Consider the following 16,271-nt stretch of genomic DNA (forward strand, 5'->3'; position numbering starts at 1 on the left):
CGGGGAGGACTTTGGACTTTCCACAGGGCAGGGAACCCTGACTGCCCTTCAGACTGGAGAGGGAGGGGGAGAGGAGTGGGGGGACGGGGAGAGGAGAGGGAGGAGGAGGGGGAACAGGGAGACGGGGAGGGAAATGGGAGGCGGGGAGGAGGCGGAAATTTTTTTTCAATAAAAAATTATATTAAAAAAAAGACAACAATCAAAAACAGAAAGGTGACACTGTAATTGAATGAGGGGGCCATGTTCCAGCCATAGGAAGCAAATGATCTTGACAGCTTTGGCCACGTGGATTGGCTTTACAGTTAAAGATAGAAGAAATAAGTATGGAATTTGTCTGCATGCTAAGAAAAGCTGCTGAGGCCAGGCATGTGTCAGGGATGTTCCCGAATGGAAGCCTAAATAAGCCATTGCATAAAGCTGTGAAGTTGAAGCCTGGATTGCCATGGAGATGTTAGAGATAATAGAGAAGCCAGAGTCATGGTATGCCTGCCCAAAAGAACTGCTAATAGGAGTGGAACCAACCTAAAGAAAGAAGTATGTTGCAGTCAACAAAGCTGAACAGAGGTGGAGATCTGAAGAGCATTTTGTCATCAGACATGGGGATGCAGAATTTCAAGTTTGCCCGGCTGATTTTTAGTCTTGTTTTGGGCCAGTATTTCCTCAGTATGCTCTCTTCCCTGCATTTTGGAATGGTAATGTTTATCCCATGCCATTATATTGAAAATATGTGATCTGCCTTTTTATTTGATTTTACAAGAAATTGCAGTCAAGAAATTGCATGAATCTCAGAAGAGACTTTAAACTTTAGACTTTTAAATAAGTTTGGAACTGTTATACACTATGCAGGTTTTTGAAGTTGAACTAAATGCATTTTTGCATTAGGATATCATTAATATGGTGGCTTAAAAGAAAATCACCCCCAGAGGGAGTGGCAGTATACGGAGGTGGTCATGTGTTTCGTCTCCGCAACAAAAACACTAACTGAGGCACACAGGGTGTGAAAAGAAATACAGAATTATGTGAAATGGCTGTGGAGGATGTTGTATCATTGAGAGAAGCTTGTTCCAGGTAGAATAAGGAAGTGTAGTCACCGTCACCATTCACACAAGAGACTATGGACATGAAGACTACTGATGACAAAGTAAGGATTGTGTCATTAGGTCAAATTAATTTTGTCAAATCAATGAAAACACAAACTTGTCTAGGGACACAGATACAAGTGGCATGGGAAGATCTTAAGTAAGGACCTCTGCCATCTGTCAGGATAGAGGAACAGCACAGAAAGAGCGTGTCATCCTGATGGTCTGGTAGGAAAAATTGCAAGACCAGTGCTAAATTTAGTAGCCTTCATATTGGTGGTGTGCGTGTGTGTGCAAGTGTGTGTGTGTGTGTGTGTGTGTGTGTGTGTGAGTGCGTGTATGCAGGATAAAGCAGAGGACTTTACTCAATTTACTCACTCTTCCTAGTTTTAGTATGAAGATTTCTCTGTGAACTGTACTCTGATGTTGCTCAATTTGAAGCATTTCTGCTTCCCTTTCTCCACAGAGCTGCATTTTACATATTGCCAACAAAAACACTAACTGAGGCACACAGGGTGTGAAAAGAAAAGAAAGTAAAGTGAAAGCGCCTACCTGGCAGCAAAGGGTATTGCAGACTCAGCTGCCATGTGAAAATAGAAAACTGTACAAACAACATTCTTTCCAAAGCCAAGTTTCACCCTCACCTCCCTTGGTAGGAGCTACCCCAAAGTTCTTCCCAAGGTTTGGGGTGTAAACTAAATTACTCTTTGCTCTCATTCCCCTTCTGCAAGCCCTAGAAACTGCCTCCCTCTTTGTTGATACCTCATTTTTTCCTTTCATGAGACAGTTATCTATCCCAAAACAGTGGTTTAAGACAAAAACAACCATTTATGTTCTCCCACAGTTGTTGTGCACCCTAAATTCTGTAAGTTCCCAGGGAATGTGCACTATGGGCTAGGGCACTTTTGCAGTTTTAGACAAATAGTGCTGGAGCAGGACTATAAGGGAGGCCAAATGTCTCCATGAGTCTTAGGCTCTTTCCTGTCACCTCTCCATTTGGGTCCCTTAAAGCCTAAATGTAGAAGGATGTTATTCATTAGTATATCAGGGATATCTTTCCAGAGTTGTACACCAGGCAGAAATGTCAGTCTTCTCATGGCCCCACTTCATAAGTCACCAAGTGCTACCTCAACAAGTTCTTCATCTCTTGTACCCATTTCCCAGTTCCAAAGAAGGAAGAAGAATCTTACATGAAAAAGAGGTAGATAACTCAGAGAATGCTATATTTTTTTTTAAAAAAATATGTTTTACTTACTAATTTTTTTCATGCAGGTTAAAATAGCCATCATTTGCATGTCCAGCCTTTGATACAGTCAGTCTGGTTGTAATTAGTTTGCATTTAGAAAGCCAGTACACTATATCCCACCAATGTGAGGCCTTCTGTGCCTTGAAAATTGAGTTTTTGTCATACTTAATCTCCTAGATGTAACCCTTCCCAGATCTGCCTTTCCGTCCTTTCTCTTCCTACCCAACTTTATGTATTTTTATCTTCCCATCAAGGTTAGTTTGTACTGTCTAAAAAGTCTTGTATGTGTGGCCTTCCACTGGAGTGGGGTTGACTGATAGGCTCTATACTCATAGATAAAATTGGCCCATCCTTTCACAACAGCGGATAAATGCTAACAGTTCCTCAGGCAGGGGTGGAACTTCATGCCCCATTTTCCTCTGCATGCTGGGACTTGGTTGCCTTTGACATCCCTACCTATGTCTTGTGTATGCTTTCACGGTTGGTGTCAGTTCATATATGCAGCTGCCCTGCTGTATCCAGAAGATACTATCCTATAGTCATCTTCTGCCTGCGGCTCTTATGGTTTTTCTATGCCTTCTTCTTCAATGATCCCTGAGCTTTGGAGCAGATGGTTCAGTACATATGTAGCCTTTAGGGCTGAATATCATGCCATCTTTTGTTCTCTGCATCTTGGCCAGTTAAAGGTCTCTGTGTTGATCATCATAAACTACAAACATGAACTTCTTAGATGAGGGCTGAGAGAGGCATTTGAGAGATGAACAGTCTATTAAGTTATTTTATGTGTGGATTAATATTATGTCCATTTAGTAAAATAACATTAATATTCTTCCTTGAGCCTAGTACCTGTCTAGCCATAGGTTCTGTACCTTATAACGATGCATGTATTTCGTCTTGTGAAGTGTACCTTGAATTCAATTAAAAGTGCTTGAATGTTCTCATGATGTTCATGCCCCTACTCATCATTGAGTATAGATCGCAGGGTTCACTATTGGGTATGCTTGATCATTAATCATCTCCTCACATAGACTGCATATCACCTTCAAGCACCATGAAAGCTATCTAGCATGAACGAAGCTTTTAGATTAGTATTAGCTTGGTTTCTCCATCTTCTATGACTCAAGTATGTAGTATCTTTGACAATAGGGTTTTGACATCAAGTTTGAGAGGCAACCATGAGCACTGGCAACAAACTATAATGTTTAGGTGTCTGTGGGACATCACTGACCAACAATTCCAAAAGAAGTAACCCATTGATGGCACTAGGCTCCTTTGGCTGTTGTTGTTAGCCTGTGTAGTCTTAAACAGACATTGTGGCCCATTAACTCAAGGGCCAGGGAACCCCCTGAGCCCAGCAGCTACCATGACAGTGTAGTTGCACTATGAGTAGAGCTCCTTTCAGAACCTGGGTACACCCACCTCTTCCACCCCTTGCCCTAGCATTACACATACCAAGAAGATGAAGCTGGACCAGATCATTATGCCTGATGACACTATCATCACCATTGTCACCACTGTCTAGTCCTGACCCCATGTAGATGGCAAATTAGACTCCCCCTTTCACTTGCCACCCAAGGTGGAGGTGACTGAGAAGATGACAACTATGCTAGTGAGAACAGTGGTCCCAACAACGCCTCCCACAGCAGCAGCCGAGAAAGACACCTTTCTAATGATCTGGACCCAGCAACAGAAACAGCAATTCATCAGCTGACTGAGCCCAGTAGGCAGGCAGCCAAGAAGACACCCACCAAGCCCAGCATGCTCAGCACCTCTGGTGTTTCCAAGGTGCCCAACTCTCAGTACGAGTTGGCACTTCTCTGGAGGCCTCAATGCAATATGATGTGAGAACCCGTGGTCATCACCTCCCTCAGACCCATCAGCCACAATCTCAGGAACCCTTAGCAGCATCTATTTCAGTTATCTCGTCTTCCAGATGCTCAATATCAACTTTATTAAAGGTCTACCTAAATCACTCCCTCTTAAGCTAAGTGAGCTATTTATCTGCCAATTCTCCTTCATAAATACACTTACTCATATTTATATAATATCACACTATACATATATCAAAACATCAACATGTACCCCAACCTCCATACAATTATCATTTTCATTCAAACATAATAATAATACAAGTCTTAAAATGCAATAAAAATTAATGATTAAAGATCATTTTTCACTGTTTGATCCTAAGTGTGATATACACTGAATGTAGCCTAATGCACTGCAAGACCATACCAAAACTTTTGGGTATTTGAACAATGACTGCATGATGGTTCTGAGTTTCTAGTCACTCTACATCAATGAAAACCCCATATACCTCGGACATCATGGGTAATGCTGAGGATTCATAAAATAAGAAGGCTCTAGTCTACAGCAGTTCCTGGGTACCACAAGCTTTGTGTTTGCTAGTTGGTACATGCTGCTGAGCAACAGTCATCCCTTCCAGGAAGGAGTCCTCCTAACACCCCTCTCAGCTGTCCTCGCTGCCTCTCCGACACCAATTAGACGGTGCCTGATAATTTCACCTGGCATTCTGCATGTCAGCATCTGGATCCCCACCCCTAACAAGCCCCATGCCTCCTCTTGAATGTGCCATTGCTAAGCACCAGCTGATGACTGCCCAGACAGAAGCCATCTGCTGGTTATTAAGGAAAGTTAAACAAGCGGAGGAGCTCTAGGGAAGTTTAGCAAGAAAGAGCGCCATATGCATAGAGAATTGGCAATCAGTTGGTCCCTGTGACTCAGGGTTCATTATAGCAATGTTAGGCAGGCTTCCTTTGGGATTGCTCAGTTGATTGACTCAGGGGAAGGCCCTCTGAGACAGCCTGCCCTTATGCCCCTCAAAGGCACAAAGACAGCCTCACAGAAGTTCATTATGTTTCTCTGTCAGTCAATCTGTCGGAGTCTTGTTAGCTCCCAGGGTGATCCTAAAGAATGGGATTAGTTAATTTAAGCTGCACGATAGTATATGGGCCTTTTCGTGCACAGACAGTGGTAAGCAAAACAGACATGGTTTCTCTTTCCACTGTAAACATAATGGAGTTGTCAGATTCACAGTTTGAATGGCAGTGCAGGGAAGTGGAGGAGGAGACATGTCCAAAGTGCTTCTTAGTCAAGAGTTAATGAATGGAAGTTAACAAATGCAGGCAGAGTCAAGACTAAGGATATGGGAGATGTCCCGCCCCCGGGGGGGGGTGCAATGATGAGTAGTAAGAGCAAGGCTAGAATCCCATGATAACTGTATTTGCCTTGATTCACAGTGTGGCGTCAACATGATTTTGTCAGAAACAAACGGAGTTTTGTTAGCCACCAATTTGGCTCAGAGGTAAAAGAGCTTTCACTGCAAGATTGAAGATCTGAGTTTGATCCGCAGAATCCGTGGTGGAAAGAAAGAACTTTCAAAGCTTGTCCTCTGACTTCCATGCACAAGATGTGGCATATGCATTCGGTGGGGTGGGTCAATAAAATTAATTTAATTTTTAATAAAAAATACAGATGGGGACTCATGATGAGTACACTGCAAGCTAAAGTCTTTAGGAGCATCCCATGCATGTATGCAGGGGCACAGAAATGGGTACGGGAGTATGCCTCCATTGATCCACAATTCATCCTAGGGGCCTGAGACCAAATGTGTCAACTACAGGGACGCGGTATTCAGAAGCAGGATGGAAAGGTAGATTTGATCAGTCTTCATAGCCTGGAGAGTTTTGTTTCTGTTCTTTCAGGCAGTAATTTCCAAGGCAGTTTTGGACAGTAACCGACAGTGTACAAGGCTCCCTACTGGATTTTTAAAGCTTTTTGATAATAATAGGATTGCCAGACTAGGTATATGGCTCAGTCAGCAAAGTGCGTGTGACAAAGCATGGGGACAAGAGTTTTGCATCTCTAGCACCCATATGAAAATCCAGATGTGGCAGCATGTACCAGTAACCCCAGTGTTGGGGGAATGGAAGCTGGACAATCTCCGGAGCTTCCTGGCTTGCTGGTTGGGCCAAATAGATGAGCTTCAGGTTCGGTGGCAGATCCTGTGCCAAGAAGTTAGGGAAGTGACAATGTGACTTCCACAAACTCACTCACACTCTTAAACATCTACACAACATACACAAAACATAATAATAATAATGGTGATGATGATATTGCTATAACAGTCACTAAAGTAGGGTACCAAACGAGAAGAAAGTAGAAGAGTATTGACCTACACGTTTCAAACACTATCAAACACATCCAATATTTTTCCTCTCATCAAAAATATGACAGTATAAGGTCGATTTTAGATTATGCATAAGATATTTCAGTACTGTTTATGCATTCTGTACCATACACGGCTTGTGAGTAGATCTGTGTTGTTGGTGCACAGAACCTAGCTGTTTGAAGTCACTGTGGCAATAGAAAGACATCCTTCATCATGGCCTGTTGAGATTAGGTTTGGAAATTGCATTCTGACACCTGTTTGGAATCTGACTGAACAAAGGAAGAATAGTACTGAAAAACAATCACAGACTCATTTAACTACCCCCAAGTGGGAAATAGCAGCCTGAGCTAGCTAATTGTTTTTTCAATTGTATAAAACTCTTGGGATAAATTGAAAGAATACTTTAAGCCCTGAGTGGTAGTCCATGCAGATAATATCAACTTGTGGGATCTGAAAGATCCAGTATCAGTTTTGGCTACATAGCAATTTCAAGGCTAGAATAAACCCTGTGTGAGATCCTGTCATCAAAACAAAAACAAAAACAAAAAAAAACATATGTTTTATGGCTGGGGCTGTGCCTCAGTGATAGAAGTGGAAGAATGCTTGCTTAGCCTGCCCAAGGCCATGAAGTCAATCACCACCATTCTCTTCCAAAATGAATTTTTCTTAATTTTTATTGATCTCTACATTTTGCTCTTTCCCCTCTCTACCTCTCTCATCCCCTTCAACCCTCTCCCAAGGTCCCCATGCTCCCAATTTACTCAGGAGATCTTGCCTTTTTCTACTTCCCATGTAGATTTGATCTATATATGTCTCTTAGGGTCCTCATTGTTGTCTAGGTTCTCTGGAATTGTGATTTGTGGGCTGGTTTTCTTTGCTTTATATGTTTAAAAACACTTATGAGTGAGTAGCTATGATAATTGTCTTTCTGGGTCTGGGTTACCTAGCTCAAAATGGTGCTTTCTAGCTCCATCCATTTGCTTGCAAAATTCAAGATGTCATTTTTTTTTCTGCTGTGTAGTACTCCATTGTGTAAATGTACCACATTTACTTTATCCATTCTTTGGTCAAAAGGCATTTCCACTCTCTGGCTATGACAAACAATGCTGATACGAACATAGCTCAGTGCATGTCTTTGTGGCACGATTGAGCATCCTTTGGATATATACCCAAAAGTGGTATTATTAAGTTTTGGGAAAGGTTGTTTCCTAATTTTTTGAGAAATCACCACATTGACATCCAAAGGTGCTGTACCAGCTTGCATTCCCACCAGCAATGCAGGAGTGTTCCCTTTGCCCTGAAACCTTTCCAGGATAAGTTGTCATCAGTGTTTTTGATTTTGGCCATTCTTACAGATGTAAGTAGGAATCTCAGAATTGTTTTGATTGCATTTCTCTGATGATTAAGGGTGTTGAACATTTCCGTAAGTGTCTTTCAGCCATTTTAGATTCCTTTGTTGAGAGTTCTCTATTTAGGTCTGTACTCCATTTTTTATTGGATTATTTGTTCTTTTGATGACCAATTTCTTGAGTTCTTTGTATATTTTGGAGATCAGACCTCTGTCTAATGTGGGGTTAGTGAAGATCTTTTCCCATTCTGTAGGCTGTCTTTTTGTCTTGTTGACCATGTCCTTTGTTTTACTGAAGCTTTTCAGTTTCAGGAGGTACCATTTTTTTTTTTTGTGCCGCTGGGGTTATATTTAGGAAGTGGTCTCCTGTGCCAATACGTTCAAGTATATTTCCCACTTTCTCTTCTATAAGGTTCAGTATGGCTGGCTTTATGTTGAGGTCTTTGATCCATTTGGACCTACCTGAGTATTATACATGGTGATAGATATGGGTCAATTTTCATTCTTCTACATGTTGGTATCCAGTTATGCCAGAACCATTTGTTAAATATGCTTTCTTTTTTCCATTTGATATTTTTTGCTTCTTTTTCAAAAGTCAGGTGTTCAAAGGTGTATGGATTAATACCCGGGTCCTCAATTCAGTTCCATTGGTCCTCCTATCTGTTCTTATGCCAATACCAGGATATTTTCAGTACTGTAGTTTTGTAGTAGAGTTTGAAGTCGGGGATTGTGATGCCTCCAGAGTTCTTTATTGTAGAGTGTTCTTTTGGTTATCCTGGGATTCCAGAAGTAATATTTTAAATCACAATGTGTACCCCATTTTCTTAAGGTCACATGGTCTTGTGTTCAGGGCGATATAAAAGCCAAACCAAGCACTATCCGACTCTGGAAAAGTAAACTTTCAGCGGCAGGGGCTCTTGGTCCTACAGATGCTTCATTTGGCTTTCCAGCTATAGTGACATCTTCTAAGAAAAGTGGTTGCATAAGGCATTGACACCACCAGTTCACAAATCCGGAAGCTTTGTGAGCAGGAAACAGGTGGCTTTATTTGGAGCACAGCTCAGGAAGGAAGCCGACCCCAGATCACAAAGGGCTAGGAATGCTGCACTAGTTTATTAATCCATGCCTTCCCCTGAAGTTATTTCAGATCGTGTGCTTTTCAATAAATACATTGGTATGGGCATGGGCCGAGTCTTGCCAAACCCTAGATCTGGATCATAATGTTTGGAAGGAAACAGAAGAGCCTATTTTCAGTAAGGGTACCCTGCCCTCCCTTAGGATTGGATGGGGAGGGGGGTGGAAGCAGGAGAGAAATGGGAGGAGGGGAGGAAGTGGAAATTTTGAATGGTATTATTTATAAAGCAATAAAAAATTAAAAGACTTGCTTGGTAGTTTCACATTGTTACCACAGGAGGGCGGTGTGAAGCCATCGCATCTCAGAGGATAAGCTCCAGCTCAGCTCAAAGTTTCAATCAGATTTTCCATGAATTTTACAAATCACTGCCTTTGGGTATTGTCCTGTGTTGTCCAAATGCATATATAGAAATAATAACAGTATTTTTCAAGTTTGAACTATGCCTTGCTGTTCTCCAGGTCGAATTCAAATGGGTTCTTTAAGTTTGCAACTACACAGGAGCAGCTGACATCCTTTCCTTTTACAGAATTCAGCTCGTGATACAGTCTAACGCCATACCCTCTGTTGTACAGATAAGAAAAATAGTCCCCAAGAGGGGCCCTGGCCAGAATGAATGCAGTTGTGTAATAAACAGGACTCGATAGCAGCATTAGCAGTCAAGGGACCACCGCGGTCTAGATTTTGTCTTTGCCATTAGATGGGCAGGGGAGAGAATAGGAAAAGAATTTTGACCTCATGCCTCAGTTTGCCTGTTTCACCTTCTTCACACCAATTCATTTCTAACCTCATGCCTCAGTTTGCCTGTTTCACCTTCTTCACACCAATTCATTTCTAACCTCATGCCTCAGTTTGCCTGTTTCACCTTCTTCACACCAATTCATTTCTAACCTCATGCCTCAGTTTGCCTGTTTCACCTTCTTCACACCAATTCATTTCTAACCTCATGCCTCAGTTTGCCTGTTTCACCTTCTTCACACCAATTCATTTCTAAAATTTATTTTGAAACCTTCCAATGGCTTCCAGCAATGAATAAAAACCACATGTCTCAGATAGCATCACTGGAATTCTAAAAGATAAATCTTCATAGTTAGAAATTGTGCTGGTGCTATTGACACGACAACGGACAATTTCTACTACTGTAAACTTTTCTATTTTTTTCTTATGAAGTCTAATCTTTTCAAAACTTTGACAAAGTCTTTCAGATTTTTGTTTTTGTGTACGTGCTTCTTAGAGAGGGATTTTTTTTTTGAATCTATGAGCTCAACCCGCAAAAATAACTCTTGAGCATTTAACTGCTTCTAATCACTGGCAATATCATCATGACCCAAGCCGACTGCTTCCATGGGGAGCTCAGTTCCTACTGGGGATCAGAGAGAGACGATCCGGGATCTGGACTTGGGCTGTGCTGAGTGAAACTGAAAAGGTGAGGGAAGGTTTGTACAGGTGACTGGAAAAACCCTGGTGAGGTTTCTGAACAAAGCCCCTAAGGAGAAGATATACTAAACCATGCAGCCGTCCAGCTCTGCAGATGGAGAGGGGACTATGAGACAGGCATTTGCCTGCTGCCTTCACTGAGGGCAAGTGACTCTAGGCCAACTAACAGAAAACAATAGTGGACAAGGTCTGGGGGATTCGAAAAGTCGGATTACAGGGATCACACAGGACGTGGTGAAAACTTTAAGTGAGCTGAGAAGCCAGTAGACAGCTGTTTGAGTAACTGCCTGGTATGATCTGGTTTTGTTTGTAATGTGCTATCCAGCAAGAATGGGCCTGACCGCTCACAGCCCAAGCACAGGAAAGAAAAGAGGCAAGGGCATTAGCAGTGGAGATGGTGAGAAGAGACTGGAAAACGAAGATACGTTTGGAGGGTAGATCCAGCTAGATGTTCTCATTTCCATTCGACGTATAAGAATTACAAAAGCACACATAAGAAGTCTTAGGCTGGGCAGTCATGACGCAGCCACAAAGGAAGGAGGATGTGACTGCCTCGCCGGAAAAAAAGGTTTTAGTTTGACAGCCTGTACTCAAGACAGTGAAGGAGAGTGCCTGCGGGCATCCAAGAACTACAATTCCCAGAAGGCGTCAGTGCGGGTTCCCGGACGAATGCAGTCTCGAGTTGAGCACTGCTGGTCCAACCTGGGCGGGGGGGGGGGGGGGGGGGGGGGGGGGGGGGGGGGGGGGGGGGGGGGGGGGGGGGGGGGGGGGGGGGGGGGGGGGGGGGTCTCTGACGACAGCGTTCGAGGCGTTCCCTAGCAAGGCAGTGATTTTTCCCGGGAGAGGAGGTGGGGATGTGGCCACCCAGGCCTGGTACGGCTGGATGAGAAAAAGACTAGAGCAGGTTCCCGGTTTCCAGTGTCTGGCTAGAAACATGCCTGACGCAACCTCAGTTTAAAAGTGGTGAGCTGCTGTTCATTAAAGGTGGGACCGCATTACTTACAAACTGCCCCTTTGAGTACCAGACTGTTTTACCCTGAACACAGTTACAGCCCGAGAGAGCATCTGGCTGCCTTTCATGGAGACAGAGCTGCACTGTGATGTGAAGACCATAATCATAGGCCACAGCTCCAGGGCTATCGCAGCCATGAGGCATGCAGAGACACAAGAGGGGAAGGCTAGCCTGACCCTGGCTCAGAAAAGAAACAGCAAGTAGACCCAGATATCCTGAGTCTCATTCCAAATTATAACGCAGTAGCTTCTGCAAGGTGTGACCCACTCCTGACATCCTAGTACTTGGGAAGCTGCAGAAGGTAGATCTGGAATTTGAGGCCTTCCTAAGCTAAATATTTAGTAAAACCCTGTCTTAAAACAAACAAACAAACAAAAAAAAAACTAAATAAATTTTTATGAAACGTATGAGAGACGCCTTTTCTTTTTGAAGTAACATTTTCTCTTACTGGGTTAAGAAAACATGATTAAAAGTCCAGAATGTTCTTAGAATTCAGAACTCTAGCTACTGCTTCAATCTGGCTCAAGATAGCAAACTCAAATTTGGGTCTTCATCACTCAGATCCCTGACCCCACCCCAGGTCCATCTGACAAGCTGAGAGACCAGCAGCTAAAGATGCTGAGTAAGGAAACTGCAGGGGACAGATACCTGCATTGCTTGCCATCTGTATACCAACTTCAGGCAGACTCGCAGGATCAGGGCATTGGGAGTGCTGCAATACAGAAATGTCACAAGTGTTGGTCTTTTTTTCTAAGCTGGGGACTGTGTGTGTGTGTGTGTGTGTGTGTGTGTACATATAATCCCTACATGAATTATGGCAGCTGGCAACTCTGTAATTGAAAGATGTGGGAAAGCTACAAGACAAAGACCAAGTTATCCATTTGTGAATTTAGTCAAAAACATTTTAGATTCTCTACAAATTACAGGCAGTGGTGGTGCATACGTTTAATCCCAGCACTTGGGAGGCAGAGGCAGGCGGATCTTTGTGAGTTCAAGGCCTGATCTACAGAGCAAGTTCTAGGACAGAGCTACACAGAGAAACCTTGTCTCAAAAGAAAGGGGGGGGGAAGCCTAAGATAACCAAAATGAACGTAATGCTAAAGGGTGGGAAACAAGGGAGCAATTTGTACTGTTAAGTTTTAAGTATCTTCCAAAAGAACTTTCCGCAACGCAAGTTCAATTCCGTAAAGAGTTCAGCCTCTTAACTTCTACAGATTATTCAAGCATTCCAAGATTTTTCTTATACTTTCACTAAAAAAGAACTCTTTTTAAAATAATATACTTTATATTAACATGTATTGAATTACAAGTTTCATTATGACATTTTCATTCATGTTTATAATCATAAACATAATATACTCATAGTCATATGTAAAAAAAAATAAAACTTTTATTTCCCAGGGGGAAAAAAAGAAGTCTTAGGCTGAGAGCCAAATGATTCTCATTCCGGAAAATAAAACGTGGGAGAGGAGCAGACTCGGTTGTTAACTAACCAAGTTGTCAGAAGGACTTCTTATTGTCCAGGCCAGAGGATTCCTAAGTTGATAATGAAAATCATAAACAAAGAAAATGTCCAGGAAACTTGGCCTGGTGGTGCATAGCTGTAATTCCAGCACTTAAGAGGCTGAGACAAGAGGATAGCCATAAGTTTCAAGTTGGCCTATTCTCCACAGCAAGTTCCAGGCTAGTCAGGGCTACATAACAAGACTGTGTCTCAAAAACATACAAAAGAATTTAAAAAAAAACTAAAACAAATGAAAATTGTGGAGTGAGACAGCGAACATTAAAATTCACGTACAAAAATAACTACACTTCTGTAATTTCAAAAATACCAATAGTAAGAACAATAAAACCAATGGAAAGCCCACATAGCCTCTGTCATAGATAAGCAGATAGATAGGTAGATAGATAAGTAGGCAGACAGATCATAGATAAATGATAAGTAGGTAGAAACAGGAAGAGAAAGAAGCTTCACATTTTGTAAGAAATACCAGCGGCTGTCCTTTTCTGAGGTGCTAGCTTCAGTACAAATGCAAAGGTGCAGGAAGCAATAGAGCCCTGCTCACCCCTGCTAACCTAGCCTCTCACCCACTCTGCTAAGCTATCCTCCCACACCCAAAGCAGAAGTTTAGACTAGAAAATTCCTACCAGCCAAGCTTGTCTGCAAGGTCATGTGTCAGATAAACTTTATGATAAACCTAATGGAAGACGTGGAGGTGAACTCACCCGTGGTTTTAGTCAGGGTCAGAGAGGAAGGTAGGGATAAATGACGTGAGATTGCGCCTTTCTGATTAACCAAGCAATGAGGAAAGGGAGGAAGTGCCGTGAGTCTAGGACTATAAAGATTGCTCTCTACAATCAGCACCCTGCTATCTTGGGCCAACACTGGTCTTTACAAAGTCATAAAATAAAGTGTCTGGCTTTCACTACACCGAGTCTCTGGAACTCTTATTATGAAGGGAGGATCTTTGTTTCCCACAATTTCTGGAAAGGGGAACATTTAAAACCAGTGGGTAGAAACCGGTTAGGTAGATAAGGGGGGGGGGAGTGTGAAGTTTTATCTTTATCTACTTCTTACAACAAGAGTATCAGATGATCAAAAACAATGTAAAAGTGGATCCAGGAACTAAGTCTTCAATGTGGGAGAATTGCATTGTGCTTTTGAAATGGGAATATTATGTCTAAGCATGGCACAAGTCTTTGAAAACAGATTGAGAATTTTGACATTATACACACACACACATACCACACACACATCACACACATACCACACACACATCACACACATACCACACACACATCACACACATACCACACACACATCACACACATATCACGCACACATCACACACACAAACATCACACACATAACACACACCATACACAAAGTACACACAATATACACACCATACACACATACATACCATACACATAACACACATAAACATACCACACACATACACAACACATACACCACACACACACACACACACACACACACACTTCTTTGCAATAACAATACTGCATGCAAAATGACCAGGAGAATTGTTTAAGAAATATTAACAACACATTATAACTGACAAAGGCCCAATTCCTTAGAAATATGTCAATATGTATTTCAGCTTTGTTAATACACCATGATCAAGGTAACTTAGAAAACGTTTATTTGTCTTGAACTTTCAGTGATGGGTCCATGCCCATCATAGCAGGGAGCATGGCACATGTGGGCAAGGTTGACACTGGATCAGTAGCTGAGAGCTTCCACCCTGATACACAAACACAAGGAGACTCCGAGAAAAGCTAACTGAAATTCTCATGGACTTTTGAAACTTCAAGCCCACTGACAGTGACACACCTTCTTCAATGTCACTACCCCTTCTAATCTTGCCCCAAAAGTTCCACTAAGCATCAACTACATGAGCCTTAGGAGGCCATTCTTCTGAAAACCATCATATAGTTCAGATCAACAAGAAAAGGATCTGTTACACCAAAGAAAACAATTGGAGAGAAGATTTGATTTTTAAATCAATAATAAATAAATAAATGCAAGTAGCTTTTTAAAACGAGTAGCAACACTATAGAGTTTTAAAATAACACAATTAAAAAGATAACAAAAATTAAAGACAATGCAATCACTTTTGTCTTATTCACTTAAGAAGTAGTCACAAATTCTGAACATCATTGTACATGGTGTCAGGGACTCTAGCCTGGGGATCAAGTTATATTTATCAATATTTAACTATATATGTTCTTTCACTTAGTTGTTCTACTTTCATAAATTTGTCCTAAAAATGTAAATAAGAATTTTAAAATGAATTTTAGATACAAAAACTATTGTAGTTTATATCTATAATATTTCCCCAAAGCTCATTCCTCTACAGAAGGCTTTATCCCCAACTGATGTCACTATTAGAAAGTAGTGGATTCTTTGGAAGGTTCAGCCTTGTTGAAGGAGGAACAAAGCTGAGCTTGGAGGCAGAGCCTGTAGGGAGTGATTTTCTTGTGCGCCATCATCTGCCCTGCTCTGATGTGACAGGTTACAGCTTGGTACCTTACTGGGTGCCCAGGAAGTTTTTATTATACAAGGGAGCTATTGATCTCCTTAATAACCACCAAAGGCAAGTGCTTTACTCCATGATGAGGGTGCACTAACCACTATGATACCATGCCTTATCTTAGTTCCAGAGCAAAAATGGAAAGTAACAGTTAACAGCTAACCACAGTCTCGGAGTGTATTTATGTTCTCTGACTTGAAGCTACCCATCTCCTGAACTTTATTCCAATGACATGGAGCAGGCTAGCTTACTTACTCTGCCTTCTCCAGGTGAATAGACCACATTTCCCTTGTTCCTTCTCATTCCTTTGGAGTCAACTAGCATCTCTGGAACCTTAACATTCAACTAAGAAATGCACTTCCAGCTCAGAAAGACCTATCTTGACCACCAGACCTCTAGAGGTCACCAGTAGCATTTGTTTGTCAAACCTTGCTTTACTTTTCTCAGTAATACTTGGGGTTATTTATTTTTTCAGGTCTCATTTATTAGTTTATTATGAGCTGCCTCCAACCTGGACATACATACATAAGGGTAAGATAGCCGTACCTTTAATAAGGCCCGAATAAATGTCTGTGAGAGAGGAAGAAAACATCCTTATCAGCAACAATAAACCCGTTTATGGTCTTGCCACTGACACAGAACTAGGGCAAAGTTAAACTGGCTTACACACTGGGTCACAGCGACTATCGTTGCATTACAGTAAATGTTGCTGTATCAACCCCTGTATGGAGTTGAATTATTAAGTTCTTTAATTTCTTACCTTTATTTGT

General features: G+C 41.9%; 1 pseudogene; it reads left to right on the top strand.

The window, feature by feature from the left end:
* LOC126498099 (cytochrome P450 2J4-like) overlaps positions 1–16,271 on the top strand; it is a 43,655-nt pseudogene that overhangs the window by 10,638 nt on the left and 16,746 nt on the right.

This window comes from Alexandromys fortis, unplaced genomic scaffold (genome assembly GCF_014885135.2).
Source record: "Alexandromys fortis isolate MF-2015 unplaced genomic scaffold, M_Fortis_MF-2015_v1.1 scaffold_13, whole genome shotgun sequence".
Classification (NCBI taxonomy): Eukaryota; Metazoa; Chordata; class Mammalia; order Rodentia; family Cricetidae; genus Alexandromys; species Alexandromys fortis.